The 22365-nt window shown below is 47.7% G+C and overlaps 1 long non-coding RNA gene across 1 annotated transcript; it reads right to left on the minus strand.

Annotated features, from left to right (window-relative positions):
- Positions 1–3088: 3088 nt before the first annotated feature.
- Positions 3089–19797, minus strand: LOC142477067 (uncharacterized). Its single transcript, XR_012792165.1, has 5 exons — positions 19466–19797; positions 15294–15417; positions 5881–6017; positions 4834–5266; positions 3089–3267 (listed from the first exon to the last, which is right to left on the minus strand). It is a non-coding gene; the product is annotated as an uncharacterized LOC142477067 (long non-coding RNA).
- Between the last annotated feature and the right edge of the window lie 2568 nt (positions 19798–22365).

The raw sequence follows: 22365 nt of genomic DNA on the forward strand, positions 1-22365 counted from the left end.
GTATGTGATAGAAAAACAAGATGTAAAAAAAAAAAAAAATCAAATTAGCTTCCTTAAACAAATATAACTATGCTTACAGCAAACATTTAGTTACTTGTTTCCCCTTGGGCTTTTAAATGGAAGAATATTTCTCAATCAACTGTCTATTTTCTCCAGCCTTAGCCCACCCTGTCCTCGTCAGAAAGCCAAGTAACAGCCTTTGCCCTCCCCCTGTCCACATCATAATGCCATCAGAATTTGGTTACCAAAAAACAAAACAACCACCCAGCTATAATCTCTGAAACATTTCACTTCCATTAATATACGTTGGTCCAAGGAGGGAATGCTCCTTTAAGATATTCATTCTAAAAAGCAGAAGAAAGCCAGCTATGTTTCTTGGACCATGTATTCAAACCAAACAGAAAAAGCATGAACATGTGTTTAAACATATTAATTGCTGTAACAAATGCAATGACCACAATGACAGTTGAAATTATAGTTGATCATCAATATTGCTGTAAGCTAAATAGCTGCTCTATTCTGCGTTACTTATACTTCACACTTCTAGCAATTAAAACAAACATTGTGTAAATAAAGTGCAGCAAATAAAAATACCCCTTGTGAGCACATTCACACGTCTCAGACAGGTCTGCCACCCTGCCTTTCCCCATCAATCTCTTAGCATACAGTGCTCCAACTGCAGCCAGGGATTCTGGGAAATTACATGCAAATAAGGCCATAGTGTCACCTATTGCTACAAGTCCATTTTAACATGGACCCCTATAATGGTATGGCTGCCATATTACACCTGTTTTCAGCTCAGCCTGTGTTAAAGATTTGCATAGTCAGTACAACCTACTCACAGACAGCTGTTTCAACCTTTTGGGAATGACTGAATCACTGATTGAGCCATCTGTGCTGAAGCATGGATATCCGTAAAAGCTTCAACTGTTGGTGGCCCTTGAGGACTGGAGTTGGCCACCTCTGTGTTAGTGTAACAGTCTAATCATGGCTCTATTCAAATGCTGATGAGCCGTTATTAATGTCCTGTAGGTGTGTGCAACCGTACACAATAGATGCAATCTGCCTAATTATTAATAATTGCACCTGCTAAACAGCATTTTCCCGTGCTAGCTCTTGAAATAACTGCTATCCAGATCAAAGTGTGTATCATCAGAGGAGCGCTTCATGTCATTGTTATTATTATTGTTTGTAAAGCGTTACCATACCCCGCAACGTGGTACAATGGTACATAAACAGAGACCTAAAAATAAGGACAAACGTGCACAGTCTGGTACAAAGAGGTCCTGTTGCGACAAGCTCCAATGAAAGCGATCTATCTTCAATGTCAATTACTACCAAGTCAGACAACACACCAAGTCAAGATTCCCCTGGAGTTAAAAAGGTAATAATAATAATAATAATAATGTTGCAGGTTTTAGTCTTGATATTTGTATTTGCTGATCCCAAATAACTGCTCGGAAAGACTAACCTCAGCAAAATGTGATTAGACGTTTTTACTCTTTGGTCCCAGGAGGAACTGCCTCTTGAAGACAAATCTATGCATTTGCCTGGACTGTACATTAAGCAATTGATTGTTACTGTTAATCAAAGGTAAAGCAGCCTAGCAGAAATAAATGAACCATGCTGATTTCTTTACTGTCAGTGTCTTCTTTAATAATGTAATTAGTGTAGAGAACAAGACCAAGGCAGCACTAGAAGGAGCTTTACAGAAGGTACAGATGAAAATCCATCTAAATAATTACAAAATGAATGATGAACTTAGTGCTGAAAAGGAGCGTTCGACTATTTCCCTGTTGGAAGAGCCATCAATTGTGTGATATATTTCATATAACATAAGCCGGTCTTTCACTTTTCATTGGTTGTCTTTTTCTGCATGTACCTAAACAATAGCAAGAAACTATTTTCTAAATGAGGTCAATCAAGAAACTGCTAAATTAATCACCATCCATGCAGCCAAATTAAATGCACGCTTATGCCATCACACATCAAATGTCTTTTTATTAGGCTTGTTACCAAAGCTGTTTTTCTGTTGTGGACAAATAGCAGAGACGTTAACCCCCAAGGAGAAGAATCAGTGAGGTTTTGAGGGGCTGGTATTTTACTGGATCGTGCTGGTTTATATCAGTGAGACTCCAGGTCAGGAGAGGTCAACTCCAGCCATCCAAGGCCACTAACAGGTCAGGTTTTAAGGCTATCCCTGCTTCTGCACAGGTGGCTTAGTCAACAACTGAGCCACTGATTGAGCAACCTGTTCTGAAGCTGGGATATCCTGAAAACCTGGCCTGTTGGCCACCCCTGCTCCAGGTCTTTTAAGCAGTTTATGTCACAAAACATAGTGAGACTGACAGCAAATGAGTTAACTGGGCAAAAATCAGCAATGCTAGCACAAGGGACAGGTTTAATCAGTCTTTCTTTTGTTTTTATTCTATTTAGACAATGCAACATCTATAGGGAATATCTATAGTGTTAAATACTGTATGTATATCTTTATTTATTAATACTGTATATAACCAAGCCTGGTTAAGCCTGTCCCTGGCATGTACAACAGGCTCATGTTGCTTGCAACCCAAGTATTGCAAGTGATTATTACCAACTTCCGATAGCTTGATCCTATGTAGACACACACACACACACACACACAATATACGAGCAAATAAAGGCATTCCAGCCACTTTGCATATGTCCAAGTGAGAACATTACGGAGGAATGGGGCCATAGTGCAATAACATGAACTATATTTTCAGACTATAATTGGATTGGGAAACAAATCAGCAGGCAATATAGACAGTGAGCATTAGAGGAATTCAGAAATAACCCAAGGTATGTGCCTGAGGAGAACGAGTATGACCAGATATCATAACGGTGAGAGCAGAGGGTTTGGGTTGGTTGAGAGGGATTTGCTTGTCTCGATTGTTTAGAGCAGGGGTGCTCAAATCCAGTTCTCAAGCCCCCCTACCCCTCCCCAGCTCAGGATATCCCAGCTTCAGCACAGGTGGCTCAATCAGAGGCTCAGTCTTCGGCAACCTCTGATTAAGCCACCTGTGCTGAAGCTGGGATATCCTGAAACCCTGACCTGTTGGGGGGGGGCTTGAGGACTGGAGTTGAACAGCCTTGGTTTAGAGAACTTAGCTTATTTCTGCACAAGATTTGATGTGTTCCTGAGGACAGCACAACTTCATGGCCACATACTGTTGCAATCGGAGTTTAAATCGGAAGATTCCAAATCTCGGACTGGTTGAATCTCTCCTTGTAGCTCACCGGCCCCTATATTAAAAAGGGACACATTAGTAAGTTTAGACTTTTAAATACCACATCCCTAACCTTCAATACTGGCTGAATCGGATATCTCTGTACCCTTTGCTGTCAAATCAAAGTTTTTGAAAGGTGAACAGATTGACAGAACAGCTGGCCATGTTGTCCCTTTTTGCCACTGATAATCTGTAACCCCTATGTTTTATTTCATGTAACGCTTTTCTCCCAATGGGACTCCAAGCATTTCACAATCAAAAGTTTACATGTGGTACATAATGACTGTAACATTGAATTTTATAGGCACAGTCCCTGCCCCAACGAGCTTCGGGTCACAAGGGGCGGCAGTGGGATTTAAAACGAGGGTGTCCTGCTTCAAAGTCATCGCTCAAAGTCCTTTACGCACTGAGTCACTCTACTGGCTCTGTGAAGGTTTTTCAGTGGTTACAAAAGCTTAAAGCCCCACTCAAAGGAATGTGGCAGAAAACTTCCCTGAAACGCAGAAGTTTCCATCACAGTTTCTATTCAACTGTAGTGTTCATCTGTGTGGCTACATTATTCTTCTGAGCATCCAACCCTCATGCGCTCACAAAACTTCCATGACAACTGAGCTTCATCATCTTCTAGAAATATAGACAGGTGACCTTGAGGAGGCAATGAATTAAAATCAAATAGCCTAATTAAAGGTCTGGTACATCTGGTATGTTCAATATATAAGCCAAGAGACTTATGTAATGCTGGTTAGAACTAATCATTCGGGCTTTTATTGGACATTGTACTACACATCCATATGTTCAAAGTGACCCATGAGAACAGATCAAAGTTAAACCTGTGGAAGCGGTTGTTCCATTTACCTTTATTAGAATGATAAATTGAGAAAACTCTCCCATGTGGCGCAGTATTTGTCATGTGTAAGAATAGCATGTCCCAAATAATATATATGAATAGGCCTAGCGTGTGCAATCCATACTAGCTATCTTATGAGGGATACTTCTTAATACCCATCGGAAGATGTATAATAACGATTTACTGCCTGATAAATGTAAGCTATTACATCCAAACAATTTGTTCAAAGCGCAGGTCTCCTCTAAGACACAGATACAAAGCGGAGCTCTACTCACAAGTTCATAATGAAGTTCTCTTTAAAGTTACAGCCAAGAACAGTGGAATAACAACGTTTCGGCTCCCATACTGACCTTTCATCAGGTTGGACCTGAAACGTCGTCTTTCCACTGTTCTTGGCTGTCACATTAAATGGAGAATTGCATTGTAAACTTGTGAGTAGAGCTCTGCTTTGTACCTCTGCCTTAGGCTGCGGACCCGCTGCACGCGCCAGCACGGCCGTCTTGCTTGCCGGCGGCGCGTGCAAGTCACTGCACCGCGATTTGCGGTCTGCAGAACTTTTTTCAGCGCGGGAGGAAGGGCATGGCCAAAGCGGGTTGGGTGGGCGCGGCCTAAGGCTTTTGGAAGGTCCGGTCGGTTGTGGGTCTGGGAGGAGAGCGAAGGAGGGGCAGATAGTTCGGGTGAACAACACAACACACACACACAACACATATACACACACACACTCTTCCCCCCTACCTTTTGGAGGTGGGGGAAGCTCAGCCCACAGTGCTGATAGGCTCACCAGCGCACCACGGGACGCATCACCGCTCGGGATCACCTTCCTCTTGTATCCCCTGGCGGCGTCACAGTGCGTAGTGAGCCTTGCAGTGAGGAGGGACTAGCTCGGGAGGACATCATGGGCAGGTGAGTGACGCATGCGTGGCGCCGACCGCAGCGGGTCCTCAGCCTTAGAGGAGAGCGGCACTTTGAAGGAATGTGTTTGTCTGTGTTGTGTTGGCTGCACAAGCCGGATTCTCCTCGCCTGAGGCTGTGACCCCGCACTTTGGAATTGTACTATTACACCCAGACTCATCGTGTCCATTTATCTCATTCTCAAGTGTTTGCCGGAGTTAATATCACTGCTCCCAAAAATATACATCAAATTTAAAGGAGTAATCCATGCAATATCCTACGTGTTTAAAAAAAAAAAAAAAGAATCCGTTCTGTAGTTTCAGATAATACTTTATTTTTTATTTTTTATTCAACTCAATGCCATTTTGAATGAGGTTTAAAGCATCCTTTCATTTCAATAGCAGGTTTTAGCCCACCTCCCCCAGCAGTGCAAGATATTTGCAACACTTTCCTGTTTGGGATACGGGGTTGCCAATATTCCCAGCAGTTTGAGCTGCAAACTGTAACAATAGATAATGCTACCGTAGTAATATAAGAATATATTGTAGCTGCTGAGTACACTGACTAAAGGATTGATTGAAACTGAAAGGCGGCCATTTAGTGAACCCTGAGAAGCAGGATCTTTGCTGATAGATCACGGGAGAACTAATCGATCGTTAGCTTCGGTAATTAATTCGTTTTCAATAAAGGCGGCATACTGTATATTTTTCCGTTTTAAGTCCCGTGCCGACTGCCTCTTTAAGTCTCAAGCCCATAATATAACAACATTTGCCGGAAAAGTACATGAATTTTATAGCTCAACATATCGAATTTTGTCCTTTAGAATCAATATAGCATAATAACTCACTGCTTCAGCATTGTCATCCAACCTAACAAACAAAGACGACATACCATAGACATGATTACAATCCCCGCACTTCCTCTGTGTTCTCATTTGCATACACAGCAGCAGGGGTCAGTAGGGCAAGTCTCTCTCTCCAATCCCAGGCAAGAGCGGCCCCCGTCCTGCAGGCGCAGCGTGGGGACATCTGCAGGTAGTGGGATGGAGATTGTAATATATGCAATACAACACAGATTTAATTGCTTTTCACAATCTTGATTGATTAATAAAGGTGTTTTGCTGTGCAGCTCCTGCGAGTCGTGTTGTGCTTTGTTCCAAGGATGTGCAGGCTGTGAGATTAGGGCTTTTTAACAGAGAACTGAGTGCCTAACCCAGAGGCACTCAACTCCAGTTCTCAAGATCCCCCCCCCCCCCCCACAGGTCAGGTTTTCAGGATATCCCTGCTTCAGCATAGGTGACTCAATCACTGATTTAACCACCTGTGCTGAAGCAGGGATACCCTGTTTGGGGGGTGGGGAAGGTTTGGGTCTTGAGAACTGGAGTTGAGAACCCCTGGCGTAACCCCTTCGCTGCAAGCAACAAATTGCTTTTAACAGGGACCCTTCCTTTCACAGACAGCCTCCAACTCATTGAGATGAATTGGAGAGAGTTTTCCTTCACAGAAAGTAATTATATCCATACTAACTTTTGTACCCGGCTTCGCCCGGGAGCTGCCGGCACATTTCCCTGCCCCGCCCCCTCCCCCCACCTGCTGCCGGCACATCTCCCCGCGCTGCTGCCGCATCTCCCCTCGTTGCCGGCACATCTCCCCTCGCTTTCGGCACATCTCCCCACGCTAGCTGGCACACCTCCCCTCCCCCCCCGCTAGCTGGCACATCTCCCCCCCCGCGGCACATCTCCCCTCGCTTTCGGCACATCTCCCCACGCTAGCTGGCACACCTCCCCTCCCCCCCCCCGCTAGCTGGCACACCTCCCCTCCCCCCCCGCTAGCTGGCACATCTCCCCCCCCGCGGCACATCTCCCCCGCACATCTCACATCACACAGATCCGATCCAGCCAAGGACACGCCCCCTCCCTTAGTAGCCACTCCCCCTCCCCGCTCTAACATTTTTGCTGGACACCCGATGGAAACTTAGAATGTCCATAATTTGGGAGGTGAGTCATATTGGAAGCTCAAAATAGTTGCGTAATAGTTGCGTTGACCTACAAATCCGCAGCACAATGTCCAGTAAAAGTTTTCTTGTAAAAGCGAAGATAGAAAAACTGGGTTTTGTTGTGCTACGTGGTGCCGTTTGTGAGATTTCGATGCTTCGGACATACAAACAAACAGACGGAATAACAAATTTAGAAATATAGTATAGATATAGCTAGATTGGGGTGGTATTGTAAGGAGCAAAGGGGGTGCAATCCCTAACTGCTGGGCTGGAGCAGACCAGGATTGCTAGTATGCGGTCACCAAGGGGGCTGGTACTGCCAAAAGGTTCTGGCAGGAAAGGATTGCAAAACGGAGTCCAACTGATGTAAAGGTAATATAGAATGCTCTTCAAAAATGGAAGAGAAATACAGGCAGTAGCACCACTCAGGGCCCACGTAAGTATTCAAAGCCATCCTGGAGTTGGCGCCGTCCACCCCCTCTCTTGCCTCTCCTCCCATGTGTATGCGAGCGACGTCACTTGCCGACATCAAAGACTGACCCTTTGCCAGGAGAGCAGCGGACCTACCACCTAAAGGCTTGTAGCTCCGGGGAGCCAAGTGATCTGCGGTGGTGGCAGCCCTTTCCGGAAGTGACGTCACTTGCGTACTCGTGTGAGGAGAGGCAAGAGAGGAGGGGTGGACGGCGCGAATACTTCCATGAACCCTGGGGTGTCTTACTGCCAGTATTTCTCTTCCGTTCTGTAAGTGCATTCTATAATACCTTTACATGGGTAACACATATATTGCACTATTTTTCTTCTCTCTTTTCTTATAATAAGGATTTCTCAAGAGTTCTGCTGTTTGCTGTTGGTGTGGGAACGGCTTGAGTCCATCTTTAAATTATCCACATTGCCACACAGTGTTGCGCTATTTTTTCTTCCTTTGTTTTTCCTCTTTATATACTTTCCCACTAAATGACTGCCTTTCACTGAGTAAGACTAAGGGGGTTATGCACTAAGCAGTGATAAGTGGGTTTTCTGGGTGCTATGCACAAAGCAGTGATAAGTGCTTTTAAGTGAGATAACTGCCTTTATAGCATGATACTGCCTGCTGTGAGATTCACAAAGCAGTGACAACAGTGCAGTAACCTGCTATAATGGCTACTTAAAAGCACTTATCACTGCTTTGTGAATCTCACAGAACGCAGTATCGCGCTATAAAGGGATTTATCTCACTTAAAAGACTTATCACTGCTTTGTGAATCTCACAGCAGGCAATATCACGCTATAATGGCTTTTTATCTCACTTAAAAGCACTTATCACTGCTTAGTGCATGACCCCCCTCAGTCCAAATTCATAATACTGCTCTCCACTGAGTGAGACTAAGTGCTACTTGATAATGCTACAAAATCCTGTTTTATTTGAGTGAGTCTCACATCAGATGATGATGAAAAACATCTATTGCTTCTACGTTCTGCATTCATTGTTATGCCCATAATGCCAGCAATCTTGTTATTCTAATAACTGAAGAGAGGTCAAACACTCATGGATAATCAGCAGTGTAATTCTACCAGCCTAGCTTTAAAAGTCACACAAACAAACAAGAGCCCTTCAGAAGTTCTGTGTGCGCTCCAAGTTCAGGGACCCTGCAGAATGTCAGACGTTCTGCTCACTGCATCTGCTGCTAATTGTACGAAACTGCGTTAATAGTGATCTGAACCTGAGATGCAGAATCATGCGGATGAAAAACAAGCACTTCACTTTCACTCGTTTCCTGACCTGTTTGCCGGCAGAGAGACCGGTAAATTTGAACAAATAGTGACCAATTAGGCGCTCCCACAGTGAATTTTAAATTAACACGTGAAATACGGTGATATATAAAAAATATACAAATATAAAAAGTGCCGAAATATTAGTGCATACAAAAAAGGTGATAAATTGTGAAAAATATTGTTGCAACGACCTGCTCAAAACCTCTGGTAGGAACTGTCTTCACTGGTCCCAGAAAGGCTCAAATGTTCTTCAAAGTCCAGGGGGAGCATGGGAGAGGGTAAACAAAAAGAAGAAAAAATATCTAAAGTGTAAGCGCTTGATTAATGAGTGAGTATTCCGAGCCTTGGCTCCTATTGAATGCCTACTCACAGTGCAGGGAATTACAGTATCATTCGGAATTCCAAAACTGTGGCAAACTTGCTTGTGTAGTTTTCAGGGATGCACCTCGGTATGAGAGAGAGTATACCATAGCGCAGATCAATTGGAAAACTTGTATATTTATAAAAAGGATAAGAATCGTACTTACATATTGTACGAATTTTCAAAGCAGATTCACAACATTGAAGATATCGTTGGTGGTTTATCTCCTCACCGCCCTGTCACGGTAGCTTATGACAAGATATAATGAACACCGAATATCTGGGTTGAACTGAACGAGGCTTAGATATAATAAAATATAATTTATTCCTTAAAAAAGGTGAACACAGCAATATAGTACAATTAACAGACAAGAAGGTAACACTTACTTAGGGTTGGGGGATGGAGAAGTATCAGCTTGCAATTCTCCAGCAATCCGGTGACATTCAAGATGGTATCAGAAGAAGAACTAAAAACTGTAGGGTTGACACAGTTTATATACCTGTGTAACCCTATTCTTAACATTGAATACAGACTATTGGTGAACAATTATCTATATCCAATCCCTAACGTGGAGACACAGATTAACCCATGCCCCCCAGCTAATTAGCCCATGTGTACTGGGACTCTATGGGTAGCCCCATAATTAAATCAGGGGCGACGACCAGTCTATCAAATGAAGTATCTGCATTGTTTGTAGGTGTAGACATAACAATAACAAACCACTCCAGTTTGATGATTCTCCACCCTCAGGTAACAATTAGAGTGGCAGTCTGTTGATTAGTACTTGATCTGTTGATTAGTACTTAATGTAAACAATCAGGCAGTTAACTTTTGATCACGGTGCTTAGTCTCAATCAGCCGGCTGCCCTTCATGACCTATTAGCCTAGCAGATGGAGTCTGCATTTTCAGATCAGATCCAAAATACCATATATATACTTTAATATCTACACATATTAATAAGTTCCATTCTGGTGGGCTCAGTGGGTCGAAATTTGCCAGTTCTTAATGCCTACAGTGACTCCATATATTGGCCAAATATCAACTCTCTGTGACCTCCAGAACTGGAGATACAGAAATGCACTTTAAAACATTAAAATACAGGATTATAATGAAACATGGGAACAGGGGAACATACATTTTCATGACATGACAAGGTGTAAACCACCTTCCTGGACCGCAGTCCAGTTAACCCCTTGCCTCCCTGGTTAGGTCAGGGGGTGGCCATATGGGGTGCAAACCCTTTAATACCGGGCCAACCCCCTCTCCCTCTACACGCCCCCGTCCCCTCAGTGGCACCGATGGTCTGGGGTATCTCCCCAGCTGCTGACCTCCTTGCCGGCGTCTCTGCAGGCTCCGTTGTGTCACATCTGGTTTTCTATGACGTCACTTCCGGTATCGGCTCAGGGCTTGTCTAACGTGTCTGTGAGGGCTGCTGAGATCTGATGACTCCCACTCTAAGCTTCTCACTACCGTTTAGGCTTCATCAGGAGTATCAAAGTATCAAAGTACTCCTGGTGAAGCCTATCTGGTGGCAAAACGCGTAGAATGGGAGTCACCAGAGCCAGACCTCACAGACACGATATATATATATATATATATATAATGGGGAAAGACAGGGTTGCAGACCTGTCTAAGACATGCAAATGAACATACAGTAATATTTACAGTTGCTTTATGCTTTACTGTGGAGGGTTTTTGTCACTTTTTTTACCCACCATAACCTTAATGACAGTGGTGATTACCTAGTCTAGTCTAAAACCTGCTAGCCATTAAGACCAGCCTCACACTGATGATACCCATCAAGGTTGAAACATGTATGTGAGTAGGTCTAATGGCTTTGCATCTCATCCCAGCCTCTGTTTAAAAGCTGTGTTTAAAACAGCATGCATTGGCTTGAGGATTGGCTTGTGTAATACGAGCTTGAGACAAAAGGTGGCACTGAGTGCTCATTTGCATGTCATTTCCCAGAATCCCTTGCTGCAGTGGAAGCGCTGTATGCTGGGTGACAATGGGGAAAGACAGGGTTGCAGACCTGTCTAAGACATGCAAATGAACATACAGTAATATTTACAGTTGCTTTATGCTTTACTGTGGAGGGTTTTTGTCACTTTTTTAACCCACCATAACCTTAATGAAAGTGGTGATTACCTAGTCTAGTCTCAAACCTGCTAGCCATTAAGACCAGCCTCACACTGATGATACCCATCAAGGTTGAAACATGTATGTGAGTAGGTCTAATGGCTTTGCATCTCATCCCAGCCTCTGTTTAAAAGCTGTGTTTAAAACAGCATGCATTGAGAAAGATAGCCAATATGGTGAATTATGTATATTTAGTTTTACACACCGCAAGCAAATTAGCGTCAAATCAGATTGGATCTGTACCATCTGACCTGAAAATGTGACGTCACAGGCAATATATAAGGTGTGTATGTCTCATTTAACAGGAAGAAGATGACGAGAGAACATTCTGTTCTGAAGACGGTGAAAGAAGATAAGAGAGAAGAATTTTGTTACCTGTTCAGGATCTTCAAGGTGGATGGCGTTGGATTGACTTTGATGACGTTGCGGTATGAGAGCTTCCTGATACGCCGGGATTCGGAGGGTCAACGCTTCTGTGACGCTTGTGCTCCCACGCACAAGCCAAGACAAGGAGGAGGACCCGATAGCGAGGTAGGGGAAAGCCACGGGAGACACGAGATAGGAGAAGTTGCCGCGCAGCTGGGGAGCGATGCACAGTCACGTGAACGCGCCGCATATAGGAGTATGCGTGCGCTCTCAGACACCACCGCGGGGGTGTGAGGTATGCCACTAGTGAGGAGCAAGTGGGAGGTAGAGTCCAGAGCACAAGGTCACAATAGAATTACTTCCTGGAGGATGTCTAGCCTCCTAAAAGGCGTAGTGTCAGTAACAGAAGAGTGCAGCAATACTAAATACAAAGTAAGGGTTCTTTAGTTGAATGCTTTGGCCAAAGTATTGTAAGCCTGCTACCACTTCAAGGTAAACCTTATTCACCAGGCCCTACACTACCCGCCACGGAAAACTAACCTCAGTAAAGAAAGGAGGAATGTCCCAGTCTTCTGGTAATCCAAAGGAGGTGAGTAAGGGTCCCAGAGGAAGTCCAGGCAGGGACAGCATGTGATGGCAGGTACAAGAAGCATAGAGTACTGGTGTAGTACTTTGCAGGACCCAGGGCAGGTAGCAATGGACTGTATTTAAAGGGCAGCGGCAGCTGTTAGCAATGAGAGTCAGTGAGGCTTACTTCCTGTCAGGAGACGAGGGCAGGATTTGCCAGATAGCAAGATGGCGTCGCTTGCTTCATAATGCTTGAAGTCACTTCCTGTAGAGATCACAAGGCAGGGGCGGAGCGGAGACGTGGCCTCTGCAGAAGCAGGGAAGGGTTCAGGACAACGACAGACATCAGATAATCTTGAGTACCAGCTAGAGGGCGGCGATCAGAAGTTCAACAGGTAAGGAGGGAACACGCCCCCCGATTTGTCACAGTTACTAAAGGTAAGAAAAATATTGAATGTACAGTATGTAATTTTATTTTTACAGGTTTTTGTATTTATTTTTATGTTTTTCATTGCCTTTTGACTGCTAATGTATTAATCTTTGCCCCCTTAGGGTACAGATAAATACAGTGATAGCCAATGCATTTTTTGGCAAATGCTTGTTTTCTATCGACTATTATTTTTTCTATTTCTGTTTAGTGTTTGGATTAAATTGTTTAGAATTTGGATGGCTTCTTTTTAGTACATTTTAGGATTGGTTAGCGTTTTAATTATTTATTAGATTTGTTGGCTGATTTTAATTCATTAATTGATTTGTTGGCTAGTGTTGTAAATTAATTATTTGTGTCTGTTGGCTAGTGGTTTTATTTGTTTAATAGTTTGCTTGGATAGTTGTTTATTTAATTGTATTGTTTTGGAATAACATAATTGTAATAATTTTGCTATTTTGGTGATAGATAATTATTTGTGATGTGTTCTAGTAGGCTATTTAGTTCTTTTATTGTTTGGGTGTTTATGTGCTTCTGTATTTGTGATTATTGTGTATTTTTGGCCTTAATTATTTTTATTAGGTTGACCTTGAGTGATATAGTGGCCTATCATGCCCATATTATATGGGTATGATATACCACTATGCCAATCAATGGGTACAGGGTGGGCATAGTTGGTCCGGGGTGAGTGGTTAGGCCTCACGGGTGGGTAGCAGGGGAAAGGGGTTAACCCATTAATTACTATAGTGGTTATTAACCGCTACGGTGATTAAGGGGTTAGTGGTCATTAGATTGTATTATTTATTGTATTCTTTCTGGCAACGGAGGACATGGACCTGCAGTATGCTGATGAGGACACCCTTCATGATGGCAGGGGTAAGTAGGAAGTTTTATTTACTTTATTTATGCTGACTGGCTAATGTTTGATTTTATAATGTGCAAATTAGCTATTATCCATCTGAATAATAGTTATTTTGCCCATTATTGTACTGTATGTGTTGGAGGGTGGGGGGAGGTGTATTTATTACAATGTATTCCACATTCTTTTTTTGCAACAGGATTGGTACCGCAGGCTAGCGGGGACCCCCGTCAGCCTCTGGTATCAATCCTGTGTATAAAAAAATACAAAATAAATTTATGTGGGGGCACAGGGGGTGGGTTGTGTATTGTGATTATAACATATTGTAATGTCTATTGTGGGCAGAGGGGGCGAGTAAAGGGCCAAGTACCACCTTCACTCACCCCTTCTGCCCCCAATAAAGCTGCTGTTGTTCCTTAACCCCTTAATTGCCTTAGCGGTTAGCCGCTAAGGTAATGAAGTTGCCTGTAAATGCTTTTTATTGCATGGGATTCATGTCGGGGGCCTCCGGTGCTGATATTAATTGGTATCAGCTCCGGAGATTCCCGGCATCAATCCGATGCAGGAAAAATGCATTTTTCCCCCTAAGCCCCTCTCTTGCCGCTTCTCAGCAGCTTCTCACCACCTTCCTGCCAATTTTTCCTGGGGTGCCAATTTTGAGAGGAAATCTCCATTCTAGAGCCGCGATTAACCCTGATAAGCTAATCGGGGCTACTAGAATTGCACGAGATTGAAAACCTGCCGATTAGTGGCTTATCTCGGCTCGTTTGGCGATTTTTTTTCTTCTGCGAAACATAAAATGCCAAAAAGGGCTTTTATCAGCGACTTATCGGGGCTTACTGAATCGCAGTACGAATTTCTGGCAAAAAGGCCTCGATACATGGCTTATCGGCGCTTCATGCATAGGCCCCCAGGTCTTTTCATCTGTGTGATAATGGGCATGACTCGCTATGCAGAGTCAATGAGTATCGAAGGGAAACACAGACCACTATTCAATAGGCTGAGAAACCGTCTTCCTCTTTATGGTGGGAGAGTTATTCTACAGCTAAGTGAATATGACTAAGACCTTCTCAAACCCAACGAAGGTGGCTTCACTGCATATCCAATGGAGGAACATTGTTGACCTTTTGTCCCACAGTTTATGCTCCCCTTGTGCTTCTTGGATCTTGCTTACAAGACCTAAAGCATCGCCCACGGTGTACACTCCAGGTTGTTCTGTAAGTAAAAGAGTTAATAGTAGGAAGAAGAAAACACAACCATTGTACATAAGCATATGCTGGGTCTTTATTGGTTTTTGGAAAACGTAAATCCCATTTTATCTAATTAAATTCCAAGATATTAATTTTCCCCTAGAGTTTGACTGACCTCATTAAGTTTATTGCAAAAGATTAAGTAGCATAGGAGAGATGGAGCTATGAGTTGAAATGGTAACTTTAGTATCCAATTGGATATTATTCATGGTAAACTACACTCAAACTTCAAGGGATGCCTCGTGATTTGAAATTGATGGAGATTATATTGGAAAATGAAGTTAATTTGCCAGCAATCCATGGTTTAAGACAAAGAAATCATAGCAGATGTATGGGAATCCAAGACACAATGTGTTTGGGGTGTCATACACCCTATGAATGTAATTCATTGTTGAAATAAATTGCTGTTTACTTTTTGTAACCGCTTCGCTGCCAAAGAGACCAGCAACGAAGGGACCGTATTTACGAGGGAGAGTCCCTTATTATTCATTGAAAAATATATACTTCTACTTTTCCCCATGAAAGCGAAAAACTCCATCCACCCAAATGCGAGTCCGTGAAGAGAACCCCCACATTTCCTGCCATACCTTCCTGGAAAGACCTCTTGCATGTTTGGGGTAAGAGGGGGCCACACTGAGCGTCGTTGTCAAACGCTTTGCCACAAATAAGACGTGCTCCCAAGGGACAATACTCCACGAAGCAGCCAGTGACCTGAGATACAGTAGAAGAAAATTGTCATTAGGTCATTATTGTTGTCTATCGTAGGGTCTCTCAACTCCAGTCCTCAAGACCCACCCCCCCCCACACCCCCTCCTCTCCTCCCCAGCAGGTCAGTTTTTTAGGATATCCCTGCTTCAGCACTGGTGGATCAATTAGTGGCTCAGTCATGGCAACGCGTCGTCATGTAACGTCGGGTCGCCATGACAGTACGATGCTATAGGAGGGGGGTCAGTCCGCATAAGATAAGACGCAAACAAATTGCCTACTCCAAAAATTGCGACCCACCCCCAAAAAAACAAATCTTCTAGCTATAGCCCGGTCAGCCCTGTGGGAGATGCGCCCCTCGTCCCAGCCCGTGATCAATGTCTCTGTGGTTGTACTACGCCACGGGTAGGTAACCTGTGCTCCCGAGCCGCATGCGGCGCTGTCCGCAGCTACATGCGGCTCTCCTTCGTCCACAGGTTGCCGCTCCCCAGCTGCTGCCTCTCTCCCTCGCTGTGCTGCCTCTCCCCCTCGCTGTGCTGCCTCTCCCCCTCGCTGTGCTGCCTCTCTCCCTCGCTGTGCTGCCTCTCTCCCTCTCTGTGCTGCCTCTCTCCCTCGCTGTGCTGCCTCTCTCCCTCGCTGTGCTGCCTCTCTCCCTCGCTGCGCTGCCTCTCTCCCTCGCTGTGCTGCCTCTCTCCCTCGCTGTGCTGCCTCTCCCCCTCGCTGCGCTGCCTCTCCCCCTCGCTGCGCTGCCTCTCTCCCTCGCTGCGCTGCCTCTCTCCCTCGCTGCGCTGCCTCTCTCCCTCGCTGCGCTGCCTCTCTCCCTCGCTGCGCTGCCTCTCTCCCTCGCTGCGCTGCCTCTCTCCCTCGCTGCGCTGCCTCTCTCCCTCGCTGCCTCTCTCCCTCGCTGCGCTGCCTCTCCCCCTCGCTGCGCTGCCTCTCCCCCTCGCTGCGCTGCCTCTCCCCCTCGCTGCGCTGCCTCTCCCCCTCGCTGCGCTGCCTCTCCCCCTCGCTGCGCTGCCTCTCCCCCTCGCTGCGCTGCCTCTCCCCCTCGCTGCGCTGCCTCTCCCCCTCGCTGCGCTGCCTCTCCCCCTCGCTGCGCTGCCTCTCCCCCTCGCTGCGCTGCCTCTCTCCCTCGCTGCGCTGCCTCTCCCCCTCGCTGCGCTGCCTCTCCCCCTCGCTGCGCTGCCTCTCTCCCTCGCTGCGCTGCCTCTCTCCCTCGCTGCGCTGCCTCTCTCCCTCGCTGCGCTGCCTCTCTCCCTCGCTGCGCTGCCTCTCTCCCTCGCTGCGCTGCCTCTCTCCCTCGCTGCGCTGCCTCTCTCCCTCGCTGCGCTGCCTCTCTCCCTCGCTGCGCTGCCTCTCTCCCTCGCTGCGCTGCCTCTCTCCCTCGCTGCGCTGCCTCTCTCCCTCGCTGCGCTGCCTCTCTCCCTCGCTGCGCTGCCTCTCTCCCTCGCTGCGCTGCCTCTCTCCCTCGCTGCGCTGCCTCTCTCCCTCGCTGCGCTGCCTCTCTCCCTCGCTGCGCTGCCTCTCTCCCTCGCTGCGCTGCCTCTCTCCCTCGCTGCGCTGCCCCTCTCCCTCGCTGCGCTGCCCCTCTCCCTCGATGTGCTGCCTCTCTCCCTCGCTGTGCTGCCTCTCTCCCTCGCTGTGCTGCCTCTCTCCCTCGCTGTGCTGCCTCTCTCCCTCGCCTCTCTCCCTCGCTGCGCTGCCTCTCTCCCTCGCTGCGCTGCCTCTCCCCCTCGCTGTGCTGCCTCTCTCCCTCGCTGCGCTGCCTCTCTCCCTCGCTGCGCTGCCTCTCTCCCTCGCTGCGCTGCCTCTCTCTCTCGTTGTGCTGCCTCTCCCCCTCGCTGTGCTGCCTCTCTCCCTCGCTGTGCTGCCTCTCACCCTCGCTGTGCTGCCTCTCTCCCTTGCCTCTCTCCCTCGCTGTGCTGCCTCTCCCCCTCGCTGCGCTGCCTCTCTCCCTCGCTGCGCTGCCTCTCTCCCTCGCTGCGCTGCCTCTCTCCCTCGCTGTGCTGCCTCTCCCCCTCGCTGTGCTGCCTCTCTCCCTCGCTGTGCTGCCTCTCACCCTCGCTGTGCTGCCTCTCTCCCTTGCCTCTCTCCCTCGCTGCGCTGCCTCTCTCCCTCGCTGCGCTGCCTCTCCCCCTCGCTGCGCTGCCTCTCTCCCTCGCTGCGCTGCCTCTCTCCCTCGCTGCGCTGCCTCTCTCCCTCGCTGCCTCTCTCCCTCGCTGCGCTGCCTCTCCCCCTCGCTGCGCTGCCTCTCTCCCTCGCTGCGCTGCCTCTCTCCCTCGCTGCGCTGCCTCTCTCCCTCGCTGCGCTGCCTCTCCCCCTCGCTGCGCTGCCTCTCCCCCTCGCTGCGCTGCCTCTCCCCCTCGCTGCGCTGCCTCTCCCCCTCGCTGCGCTGCCTCTCCCCCTCGCTGCGCTGCCTCTCTCCCTCGCTGCGCTGCCTCTCCCCCTCGCTGCGCTGCCTCTCTCCCTCGCTGCGCTGCCTCTCTCCCTCGCTGCGCTGCCTCTCTCCCTCGCTGCGCTGCCTCTCTCCCTCGCTGCGCTGCCTCTCTCCCTCGCTGCGCTGCCTCTCTCCCTTGCTGCCTCTCTCCCTCGCTGCGCTGCCTCTCCCCCTCGCTGCGCTGCCTCTCCCCCTCGCTGCGCTGCCTCTCCCCCTCGCTGCGCTGCCTCTCTCCCTCGCTGCGCTGCCTCTCTCCCTCGCTGCGCTGCCTCTCTCCCTCGCTGCGCTGCCTCTCTCCCTCGCTGCGCTGCATCTCTCCCTCGCTGCGCTGCCTCTCCCCCTCGCTGCGCTGCCTCTCCCCCTCGCTGCGCTGCCTCTCTCCCTCGCTGCGCTGCCTCTCTCCCTCGCTGCGCTGCCTCTCTCCCTCGCTGCCTCTCTCCCTCGCTGCGCTGCCTCCCTCGCTGCGCTGCCTCTCTCCCTCGCTGCGCTGTCTCTCTCCCTCGCTGCGCTGCCTCTCCCCCTCGCTGCGCTGCCTCTCTCCCTCGCTGCGCTGCCTCTCTCCCTCGCTGTGCTGCCGGTGGCTGCAGGGGGGCCCGGCAGGCACTGGTCGGGCCTCTTGTTGCCGCCCGGCATCTCCCCAGCTGCTTGTCTGCCTCCTACACTGTCCCACGCCGGCCTCTTGTGGCGCACACCGGCATGAAAGCGGCCCAGCGTGGGACAGTGTATGGTGTGTGTTTTGGGGGCAGGTGGGGAGTATTAGTGTGTTTTTTAGTTGAGGGGGGGGGTAGTGTGTGTGTATTTTGGGGGGGTAGTGTGTGTGTGTGCATGTATTTGGGGGGCTAGTGTGTGTGTATTTGGGGGGTAGTGTGTGTGTATTTGAGGGGGGTAGTGTGTGTGCGTGTATTTGGGGGGGTAGTGTGTGTTTTGGGGGGGTAGTGTGTGTGTATTTGAGGGGGGTAGTGTGTGCGCGTGTATTTGGGGGGGTAGTGTGTGTTTTGGGGGGTAGTGTGTGTATTTGGGTGGGCTAGTATATGTGTATTTTGGGGGGGTAGAATATGTATGTATTGTTTATTTGTAAATTACAAACTGTCTTGCACCGTAAAACCATGAAAAACAAAATAAAGGGACTTATTATTGTGTGCATTTTATTTTCCCACATATTTTTTTCCTTTCCCTAATTCTAATTAAAGTAAATTTGTTGTATGATAATGCTTATACAGTATATACCTATTGGTGTGTATAGTACAGTATATGTATGTGTGTGTGGGGGTCTCATATTCATGCATGTGCTGTATGTTAATGCTTATACAGTACTAGCTGAGAGACCCGGCGTTGCCCGGGATGTAATGTTCCCCGTTCCTCTCTCTCCTCCCCCTTCTCTCTGTTTGTCCCCCATTCACATCAATCCAGTCCCCCCCTCCCTCCCTCCTTTACAGCTTCATGTAGCGTGTGTGCGTCAGTCACTGTGTGTTTGCTCGCGCGTCAGTGAGTCTGAGGCAGAAACACAAACACACACACACACACACACCACACACACACACACACACACACACACACCTCAGTTGATGCGCCCTTTCTCAGTTCCGTTTGGCGCCGGAGGTGGGGAGCGACACCTACCTGTACTTCCGGGCGCCGCCACGTCTGACTCGGCGCCGCGAGGGAGGAAGGGGGTCCGCCATCTTACGCGCCGCGTGGCAGCTGCGGGAAGCGAGGTGATTTGGAGCGGGGAGGGGGGAGAGGTGATTTGGAGCGGGGAGAGGTGATTTGGAGCGGGGAGAGGTGATTTGGAGCGGGGAGAGGTGATTTGGAGCGGGAGAGGTGATTTGGAGCGGGGAGAGGTGATTTGGAGCGGTGAGGGGGGAGAGGTGATGCCGCTGGGGAGGGGGAAAGGTGATTTGGAGCGGGGAGGGGGAAGAGGTGATGCCGCTGGGGAGGGGGAAGAGGTGATGCCGCTGGGGAGGGGAAGAGGTGATGCCGCTGGGGAGGGGGAAGAGTGATGCCGCTGGGGAGGGGGAAGAGGGGGATGCTGCTGGGGAGCGGGGAGAGGTGATTTGGAGCGGGGAGAGAGGTGATGCCCGCTGGGGAGGGGGGAGAGGTGATTTGGGGAGGGGGGAGAGGTGATTTGGAGAGGGGAGAGAGGTGATTTGGAGCGGGGAGAGAGGTGGGTAGGTGGGGTGTGTGTGTGTGTGTGTGTGTGTGTGTGTGTGGTGTGTGTGTGTGTGTGTGTGTGTGTGTGTGTGTGTGTGTGTGTGTGTGTGTGTGTGTGTGTGTGTGGTGGTTTTATTATTTTTTTGGACCTTGGCCCGTCACTCCGCCTCAGGCCAATGAGAGGTGTGGGGGGCGGGCCCAAGGGGGTGGTGTGAGTGTGTGAGGCCAATGAGAGGTGTGCGGGGGCGGGCGGGGCCAAGGGGACCAATGAGAGGGACACCGGACATCCAGACAGGCAGGCAAACATACAGTGCTTTCACTAATATAGTATAAGATAATACCTATTAGTGTGTACAGTACAGTATATGTATGTGTGTGTGGGGGTCTCATATTCATGCATGTGCTGTATGTTAATGCTTACACAGTATATACCTATTGGTGTGTATAGTACAGTATATGTATGTGTGTGTGGGGGTCTCATATTCATGCATGTGCTGTATGTTAATGCTTATACAGTATATACCTATTGGTGTGTATAGTACAGTATATGTATGTGTGTGTGGGGGTCTCATATTCATGCATGTGCTGTATGTTAATGCTTACACAGTATATACCTATTGGTGTGTATAGTACAGTATATGTATGTGTGTGTGGGGGTCTCATATTCATGCATGTGCTGTATGTTAATGCTTATACAGTATATACCTATTGGTGTGTATAGTACAGTATATGTATGTGTGTGTGGGGGTCTCATATTCATGCATGTGCTGTATGTTAATGCTTACACAGTATATACCTATTGGTGTGTATAGTACAGTATATGTATGTGTGTGTGGGGGTCTCATATTCATGCATGTGCTGTATGTTAATGCTTACACAGTATATACCTATTGGTGTGTATAGTACAGTATATGTATGTGTGTGTGGGGGTCTCATATTCATGCATGTGCTGTATGTTAATGCTTATACAGTATATACCTATTGGTGTGTATAGTACAGTATATGTATGTGTGTGTGGGGGTCTCATATTCATGCATGTGCTGTATGTTAATGCTTATACAGTATATACCTATTGGTGTGTATAGTACAGTATATGTATGTGTGTGTGGGGGTCTCATATTCATGCATGTGCTGTATGTTAATGCTTATACAGTATATACCTATTGGTGTGTATAGTACAGTATATGTATGTGTGTGTGGGGTGTAATATTCATGCATGTGCTGTATGTTAATGCTTATACAGTATATACCTATTGGTGTGTATAGTACAGTATATGTATGTGTGTGTGGGGGTGTAATATTCATGCATGTGCTGTATGTTAATTGCTTATACAGTATATACTATTGGCAGTGTTCGACAAATCACCCAAAAATCTACTCGACCCAACCCAAAAATCTACTCGCCCCTAGTCTCGCTCCCAACCCCGCCCCTAGTCTCGCTCCCAACCCCGCCCCTAGTCCCGCCCCCAACCCCGCTTTAAAATAAAATATATTAATAAAATACATTTAATAAATTCCTAGTCAGAACATTCGTTTTTGACATAAATGTATTTATTGTATTACATTATACTACAATTAGTCCTTGTTACGTGTGTGTGTGTGTGTGTAAATGTCGGATCTAGAAATAAAAGCCAGGTGTGAATGACTAGTTTTCTGAACCCCTTAACCAGTGTCTGGACGTCCCCGCTTCACAATATCTAAAGCAGCAATCCCGCCTGGGATCTTACCTGATCCGCAGTCCCTCAAAGTCCGGGTACCCTCATTCCCGCAATGTTATACATTGGAGGGGATGTGTTCCCTACCTGTCTTCTGGGTTAGGGGGGATGCCGATGTCTTCCGTGTGAAGCATGAGTCAGATCTGGAAGAAAGCATTATAGGTTATTTTGGTGTAGTATAGGGCAGTTAAGATATATAGGGTAAATAAGATATCCAGATTGAGAGAGAGAGAGTGTGGGAGAGAGAGAGAGAGTGTGGGAGAGAGAGAGAGAGAGAGAGAGTGGGAGAGAGAGAGAGAGTGTGAGGAGAGAGAGAGAGAGAGAGTGTGGGGGAGAGAGAGAGAGTGTGGGAGAGAGAGAGAGAGAGTGTGTGTGGGAGAGAGAGAGTGTGTGTGGGAGAGAGAGAGAGAGAGAGAGAGAGAGTGTGGGAGAGAGAGAGTGTGGGAGAGAGAGTGTGTGGGAGAGAAGAGAGTGTGTGGGAGAGAGAGAGTTTGTGGGAGAGAGAGAGTGTGTGGGAGAGAGAGAGAGTGTGTGGGAGAGAGAGAGTGTGTGGGAGAGAGAGAGTTTGTGGGAGAGAGAGAGTGTGTGGGAGAGAGAGAGAGTGGGAGAGAGAGAGAGAGTGTGGCAGAGAGAGTGAGAGTGTGAGAGAGTGAG

The sequence above is a fragment of the Ascaphus truei genome, unplaced genomic scaffold, assembly GCF_040206685.1.
Source record: "Ascaphus truei isolate aAscTru1 unplaced genomic scaffold, aAscTru1.hap1 HAP1_SCAFFOLD_1912, whole genome shotgun sequence".
Taxonomy (NCBI): Eukaryota; Metazoa; Chordata; class Amphibia; order Anura; family Ascaphidae; genus Ascaphus; species Ascaphus truei.